Source organism: Solanum tuberosum, unplaced genomic scaffold, assembly GCF_000226075.1.
Source record: "Solanum tuberosum cultivar DM 1-3 516 R44 unplaced genomic scaffold, SolTub_3.0 scf00326, whole genome shotgun sequence".
NCBI classification, from domain to species: Eukaryota; Viridiplantae; Streptophyta; class Magnoliopsida; order Solanales; family Solanaceae; genus Solanum; species Solanum tuberosum.
This window is the reverse complement of record NW_006239272.1, coordinates 304,128-313,092: the sequence shown is the minus strand read 5'-3', so window position 1 is coordinate 313,092 and position 8,965 is coordinate 304,128. Positions and strand designations below refer to the sequence as shown.

Here is an 8,965-nt window from a genome sequence, read left to right as displayed (position 1 = left end):
TGTGATCTTAGGTGTAAGTGTTACATCTCCTAGCTCAGTCACTTTTACTTTATATCCATTTGGTAGGCTTATCAAAATAGGATATGGTAAAGGTCTAATGTTTGTCAAGAAGGATTTGTGAAAAGTCATGTGGTTCGATGCCCCCGAATCTAGGATCCACAAGTCAGATTTTGATTCAAAATGTTTGCATGAAAATTTACCAAGATCAATAGAGGAAGTACAAACTACGTTACCTGCAAAGTTCACAAAACCATTACCCATATCAGGACTATCTGCAACTGCTCCAGCATTGTTCACTTGGAAGTGATGCAGCATTGTCATAACATTGTGGTATTGCTCCCTTGACAAACTTACATTGTCAACTGTATCCTTCTTCATTTGATTGTCCCCTTCATTGAACAGCGAATCAACTGGTGTACCATGAACATTCCCTGCAACTCGTTTGTAATTGTAGTTGGGATTAGAGTTATATGCCTGTGTGTTTCTATTGAAATGTGGACTCTTAGTATGCTGAGCTGGTGGATTTTGCTTGTTATGTTCATGCTGATTGTTTTTGGGGTATCCATGAAGCTTATAACAGTTCTTTATTGTGTGTCTTGTTCTTTTGCAGTAATCACAAAACAATTGAGATTTGTCCACATATTTTCCTGCAGATGAGCGTCCTGTATTACTGGTGGATCAATGATTGAAATTTCTGGACCTTGAAGAACTAACATTAAGTGAAGCAGAGTCCATATTCATCACATTGTGTGGTTTGAACTCTCGTTGCTTTTCCTCTTGAATCAGAATTGAGAAAGCTTGAGCCATGGAAGCTAAGGGATTCAACATAAGGATACTCCCTCTTACAGCAGTGTATACCTCATTTAATCCCATGAGGAACTGTATCAAACGACGATCCTGCTCAGCTTTATGCACATTTTCCTTTGCCCCACACGAACACACACAAGTACAATGATTCTTAGTGCAGAGATTGTTGAGTTCTTCCCACAATTTCTTCATCTTGGTATAGTATGCAGTGATGTCAAAAGTACCTTGGGTCAGATCGTTGATTTCCTTCTGGATCTGATACAGTTTTGCCCCATTCATCTGATCATATCGATCTTCAAGCTCCTTCCAGAGCTCCATCGAATTGTTGACATATTCCACACTGTCCGAAATTTCCTTGGACAGAGAATTGAGAATCCACGATGTAACCATGTCATCGCAACGTTCCTAGTGCCAGAATTGGATGGAATTGATTTCAGGTTTCTTACAGTCACCATTAACAAAACCTAACTTGTTCTTCGCCGAGAGTGCTCGGAGTACACTCCGTCGCCATGATCCATAACCTCTTCCGTCAAAAGGAATTGGAACGAGTGTTGCGCCAGGGTTATCTGAAGGATGCAAGTACAACGGATTGTTCGAATCAATCAAGCTGGGTCCACCTGCCATAACATTAGTAGCAGCAGTTGATGTCGATTCATCGATCGCCATGAGAATCAAACAAGAGTAGAAGCTAGAAGAAAAAAAATCCAACAATGGCAACAAAGGCCAGAGAAAAGAAGAATTGATGCGAAGATGAAATCCCCTGTCGAATCTTCACCTAAGCTCTGATACCATGTCAAATTCAGGACTCCACCATTGATATAAGCTCCATAGGAGCATCTTTCATAATGTGGATCAACTTAGAGAAAATGAAAACCATTTTTTATTGAAGAAGTAAGTATGTATTTATATACAATGATGTGGCTAAACTAACTAACCTACTCAACTAGTTAGTTATGTAACAAACTAACAGAATCAACAACTAACATGCTGACTCAGCATATAATTAGGCACTAGCTAAGATCTTAACACATCAGTAAGTCGGAAAGCGCAGTCCATGATGCTCTCTGCTTAGTTAAGAAGTTTTTCAACTAACAAGATGATAATCTTTACCCTCTTTAGTACCCTTCCGTAAGAAGTCTCGACATTGTGTGCTCCTCTGACTCCTTACCTTCTTCGGCAACCGTTAACAATTATGTATGCATAGTATAAGCATCATTAGCTTTCTATTCTGCCACCATTTTTGGTTCATCGGGATCACTTTGCAACTGAAGGCAGTACTTAAGATTCCACAGCACTGAACCCATTGAAGGACGATCAGTTCCGTGATCAGACAAGCAATTCACTGATGTATGGATGAATTGCTTCAAACATTCTTGTACAATCTCCCCTTTAATATGTGGATCCATAAGTTCTGTGGTAGTATTTTTCCTATGGCATTGTAATGCCCAATCTGCTAGACTGACTTAAAGCTGGCCTTCCAGACACTACTTCAAATAAGACAACCCCAAAAGAGTAGACATCAGACTTTTCTGTCAGTTGCTATCTTCTGAAATACTCTGGATCCAAGTATCCAAAATTTCCCTTTACCATTGTACTAACATGAGTTTATTGGAGATTAGGTCCCGTTTTCGATAGCCCAAAATCAGAAACCTTTGCCACACACATGTCATCCACCAAAATGTTTGTAGTTTTCACATCCCTATGGATGATAGTGTACCTTGCACCAGTGTGAAGATAGTGAAAACCTCTGGCTGCACCAATACAAATATCCAACCTTTTCTTCCATGATAAGGGTGGCTTGTTGTGCTTATAAAGGTGTTCTCTCAATGTCCCATTAACCATGTAATCATAGACTAATATCATCTCATCATTCTCTTCACAATCCCCAATCAGTGAGACTAAGTGTCTGTGTGAATCTCAGTTTTCGATAACTTTAAATTTCTCTAAGGTACACTTATCTTAATTTAGTTAATTTTATCAAGAAAAGTTCATATTAGATTAACTATCAGGATGTATTTGCCATCATTTTGAATACCTGTAGTACTTTGATAGATTAAAAAGTTCATCAATTTCGCTGTCCAGCTGGATTCGTTTCTTTGTTCGTGGATCTTATATTTTGACTTTTATAGCACAAAAATGTTGTTATTTGTTGATAATAATCTGATTTGAATTTTATTATTTATAATGTTTTTATAATATCACATATCTTATATAACTTTATTTAATATTTGAAAATATCCTTCGAATCATATGAAGGAAAAAACCAACAAAACTGACACTTTGGGAGGGTTTTATTGATCATGAGGGAGTTAAACTTTTCAACCAATTTCATGATTACCCTATCATTCTTGCTAGGAGAATTGGGAAATCATCCTCAGGTAAAAGTGCAAATAAATATATATTTTTCTTTTTGAAAAATATATGACATGCTGAAACTAAAATCACATATTCAAATGCACATAGGAACGTCGAATAGATTCGTTGGTTTGACGAGCAGATTCAATACAACAATTGAAATCAATCCTCCATATCCACAAGCTGCCGAATTAAGGACGTGGTAATATACATTTTTATTTAATGCATCAGAATTCTAGAATATTTTGAGATATAACACACATCTTTAATTTTACAATTACAAAGTTTTAAAATTTCACTTTTATTACTTTTTTCATAATCTTTCTACAAGACATATGTAATAAAATGAAGATAGTAGTATTCTTATTTGTTTTTGATAAATGTATGGACCGTAGACTTCTTTACAATCCTTTTTACAATTTTCAAAATGATACAAGTGTTTTGGATGAGCCAATATTAATAAATTTTCATAATTTTATTTGTTTATAGGATCAAAATAATTGAAACAAAGCTTGTTGCTTATAAGATGAAAAGTACAACTCCAATAGGCTCTATTATGTTGATTCCATTTAAGGATGAGGTTATATATATGGCTAACATCCAGGCACAACCTCCAGTAAGAAAAACAAGTATATCATTCTATTTGTTTTTTATATTTTTTATTTTACAGTAAAAAATAATATTTGGCATATTGAATTTGAAGGGACAAGTATTTAATGTTGAGGCTGAATTGTCCCTTGCAAGTAAGGATCAACGCTTTAGTGTGTTAGCATGCTCAAATTGTAAGCAATTGTTCACGAGATATAACGTGCTTAGGGAAATCTACTGCACAAGTTGTCACCGATCCACACATCTTATTCCTATGTATATTTGCTCTTCTACAAAATTAATAATAACTAATTAAGATTATTTATTTTGTTTTTTCAAAGAAATAAATGTTTTAACTAACCATTATTTTTAAAAATTTTCATTAATTATTAAAACATATGTCAATTTGAAGTTACTATTAAGGACAACATCGGTTTTGCAACATCTATTATTTCAGATGAAATTGCAGAGAAAATAATGCACCTCACTTCAGAAGAAATTTATGAAATTTGCTTCGTCAAGGTACATATTACTTTTTTCTCACCAAATAATCACAAAGAACTTGTTGTGATTTTTATTTTCATTGTTTCTTATTTCTTCTCTTGAACACAATGTTCAACTCTCCCTCAAGGTCTCCTATAAAGTCTTCCCACTGGCTTATAACAGTTAAGGGAATCTACGATGAGATGTTCTAACTCACTACTGTCTAAATTATATGCACATAATAACATCGCAAGTAGTAATCCTAAAAATATCTACCCTACATTATAGAGTAGGCTATAATCTTATCTTGCGTGTGACGATATGTAATTATCAATTACTTATTTTTGGATTACTAATCATATATTTTCTTTAATTACGTGAAAAGTATACTATCTAACTTTTAAGAGTTTCAACTGAATGAACATATGAGCAAGTGAACATATGACTTCCTTAACTTGAAAAGGAAATCATATATGTATATATGTAGTTATACTATGGACAATTATTTTCTTTAATTACGTGAAAAATATACTAACTAACTTTTAAGAGTTTCAACTGAATGAACATATGAACAAGTGAATATGACTTCCTTAACTTGAAAAGGATAATATAACTCTATAGGCTTAGAACTCTAGCATAAGAGAATTTGTAATAAAGATTCATTTTTTTATGTATCATGTATGTTGTGAAGACCTTTATAGTAGGAAGAACTTAAGCTCACAACTTTCGAACAATATCTCGTGAGTTCCTTATCAAATAGCATAGAATATTGTAGATGATGAGGGAATGGAAACTTACCTTCAATAGATAAATATCTCGTGAATTAATTATTAATTAGTTATTTTCAGATTACTAATCATATATTTATATGATATGTATATATGTGGTTAAACTATGACATTTTACTTTCTTTAATTACATAAAAAAAAATTGCAAGATTTTGATGTTGCTATGTGGATGCCTTATGTTCCTGTTCTTTTATGGAAATTGAATATATTTTCTCCTGTGATAGCAGGTCAGTTAAAAGTTATATTTTTACAGGTACTTCAATTATCAACTTAAATGAAAATATATTCTTTCTGGTGTTATAATTATTGTTATCGCTGAAAACTATTGTGTTTTAGTTCCTAAAAGATGATATTACTTTCCTCTATTGATATTGTTGGAATAACCACATTAAGCTAATAGAATCAAAAACTACAATACGAAATAACAGTTAGTAATTAAAAACTTGTGAAATCAAACCTGTTTGGTAGAACTGTTTGCCTATTTTGATTTGTATTTTCTTGTGCAAATCTGTCTAAATTAAAAATAACAAGATATAATTAATCCTCTTATATCTATATTATAATTTGAATCTTTCAACAATAGAAAGACTTTGATTATCCTTGATTAATGTTTAGTCCATGATTTCACATTTTTTTCATGGGAGGATTTTTCATTTCCATGCTATGTTTGTGGGTGGAAGGATTACATTTGTTTTCCATGCTTGGATATTCTTTTTTCCCTGAACTAAGATGTTCAATTGTGCGCTTTTTCACATCTGTAACATTGACTGTCGTAGATGCCATTGGTTTATGAATCATATCTTGTTTCTCCAGGTAAGACAAAATGGATAATTTTTGCGTTGCATTCAATTTTTTTGTGAATAGCTTTTTTCATTTGAATGTTGAATATCTTGCCGTTTAATTGATCTTCCACATTTTGGAGTGATAATTTTTGCGTTGCATCCAATTTTTTTGTGAATAGCTTTTTCCATTTGAATGTTGAATATCTTGCCATTTAATTGATCTTCCACATTTTGGAGCGATATATATATATATATATCTTAATTAGAAAATAAAGCGAACAGACAAATCGAAAGAGATCAAATATTTTTATCATAAAAGAAGAAGTTCAAATAGAAAAAGATGATGAGAATAATCATGTCTACTATATGCAAAGCTTGGGAAAGCTTTATGCTAATACTGGGTGAGACTTAGTACTATATACCCTGCACAAGTTATGCTATTTTATATTTTTCTTGTGATGAACTCTATATGGTTACACTCACTCTCCCCCTATCCTCCAAATCAGTGAATTAGCACTTTATGCATGAAGTAAGCCTCATTAAAATAATAAAATTGATCCAAATTCTGGGATAGGCTTTGGTCAAACATTGCTACTGCCATGTTATTTCTCAAGCTGATCTTGCTATGAGATTAAAAATATGCAATTGTACTTGATATTACATTTTTTTGTCCTTGTGATTATATCTATTTTTGTACATTTTTTGTCCCTTTAATTGTTTCTATTTTGTTTACTTTTTCAATACTTTTGATTACTCAAAATTTAACATAACATACAAGTAATAAAATAATATTTTTTTTCTCACGAGAGGTATGACTTGCCTTACCTTGTCCATATGCAATCCGTGAACTTGTCAAGACTATATAAACTTAAGGAATTCTTATACTTTTTATCACATATTTTTTGCATCATAATATATTTTCTTTGTCTATATGGATTAAAATTTTGGTTGAGTTACTCGATTTCTACCTCTTCATGGTTGATCGACACTTGAGATTCTTACAGTCGCGATCAAATGTTCATTTAGTCTCTGCTCAAGATCTACATGTGAAACTCTTGAACTGAATTTCTCCAAGATAAGATTAAAGGAAAATTAAAGAAATTTCATAAATTTTGTCCAGATTGATTAATCCTTTGACATTACCGTCACAATTTTGAATCAATTTCTTTATGAATAATGCCCCTTTAGTCTTATATATAATATAGTTTGAGTTGTGTCTTATGGCTTGCCAAGATTTTCTTCGTCTATATGGGTTAAAATCTTGGATGAGTATTGTCATTTTTTAGGCCTATTGAGATTTGTTCAAGTTTGTTGGTCATATTGTCTCTGTGCTTTCTTAAGTGTATTTTTCAATCTTTTACTATAATATTAATCTTTAACTTAGATCTCATTTCATACATTTGTAATTCATGCTTTGAGTTCTAAACATTTGGCTTTGTTATTTTCTTTCACTACTTCTCATCATGCTTTAGAATTAATTCATTCTTCTATTCCAATGCTAAAAAATGTAGTGTTTATGCTATTTTGGTTGGCTTTTTAAAGCTAAGGTAGTGTTTTATTTGTGCTATTTACATTGATAACTGTTCAAGATATTGTTATCTTGCTAAGTGATCAACTTATGAGAGAGTTAAAAAAAATAAGATGCTTCTATTCTTATTGTTGTTATTATATAAAATGGCATATGTCAATGGTGAAATAGGGCTTCAGGACGAGGTTTAGTTGAAGTGTGATGTTGTCACATTCTTGTGATTCTGTGTTGTATAAGTTATGTGATTCTGTGCTGATATTTAATCCCTCAATTTTAATGTAGCAGGTGATTTTGATCAAAGATGGTCCAGAAGATCCAAGCATGAAAGATGCATCTGTTTTTGTCTAATTTAAAATAGTATGTAAATGTATATAATTAGCACTCCCACATATGGAAATGTTAAACTATGTAAGTATCTCACTTCAACATTCAGTAGTATGACATTCACATGAATATATAATGACAAATTTGGTAGCTATAATGTGTTTAAAAAATTAGTAATTTTTCTCATTGAAATATATTTTATTTTGTTTGTTTAATACGCAACTCATTAATTTTAGGTCCATTATAAATTATACGTTGGGACCGTGTTGTTACTCCATCCATTACTGCCACTACTTTTCTAGATTTGATATCCTATTGTTTGAAATCAAAATGTACAGGGAAAGTAGCCACAATGTTTTCTGGCTAACATGTATTCGTATGTATGGACTAGGAGCATGGCATGACTGGTATTAACAACTGAAGAGTATTTAGAAGATACATGTCAGCAGTAAAGTTATTTGTGGAATGGGAGAAATTAGTTGTATTATTGCACTTTGAAGTTCATGTGATTTAAGTCTATTAGATCTGATATTTGTAAAAGATACATGTGGCTGTAAAGCAAGATAACTTATGCAATGATCTGTTATTTTTACACTATATACTCTTATTATGTCATTTACCTACATCAACCATTTACTTGAATTTTATGTCTCAATTTCCAGGCTGATATCTTTATTATTCTATCTAATGTGTTTTCTAATTTTATGGCTGAAATTCATGGGTGATATGAAGATTTATATAAGAAAATAACAGAATATTGACTGGTTTGAGTTCACATTTTCTGGAATTGAACTGTTTTTTCTTATCATTAAAAGAAGCTCTTTATGGTAGATGTTAATTATAGGTGAAATAGAACTCACAACATTAGGAATGTAGACTACATGTTCATTAGCATGCTATATATACTGTTACACCAAACTGTTCTACCTTTGGCATGAGAATCAAAGTTCATTATAGCAAGTTGTTTTAGGTAGTATTTGTTTTATTTATTTAGGGTGTGTTTGGTACGAAGGGAAATATTTTTCAGAAAATGTTTTCCAATTTTGTCATGTTTGGTTGGGTAAAATGTTTTGGAAAATGTTTTCCAAATCAATTCATTTTCCTCAAATTTAAGGAAAATGACTTCCCTACAAAAATTAAGGAAAACATTTTCCAAAACTTTCCTCCAACTTCAAATTACAATTTCTTATTGAAAAAATTAATTTTTTTATCGAAAATATAAATTTAACACTTATTTTTTAAAAATATTTTTCAACTTCAATTTTTTATTTTTTTACCCCACCCTCACCCGACCCCCCCTCCCGCCAGCC

The 8,965-nt window shown here is 32.0% G+C and overlaps 1 long non-coding RNA gene across 1 annotated transcript; it reads left to right on the top strand.

Moving 5' to 3' along the window:
* Positions 1-3,036: 3,036 nt before the first annotated feature.
* Positions 3,037-3,748, top strand: LOC102580569 (uncharacterized). The gene is made up of 3 exons (XR_368412.2): positions 3,037-3,185; positions 3,271-3,364; positions 3,652-3,748. It is a non-coding gene; the product is annotated as an uncharacterized lncRNA (long non-coding RNA).
* Positions 3,749-8,965: the final 5,217 nt, after the last annotated feature.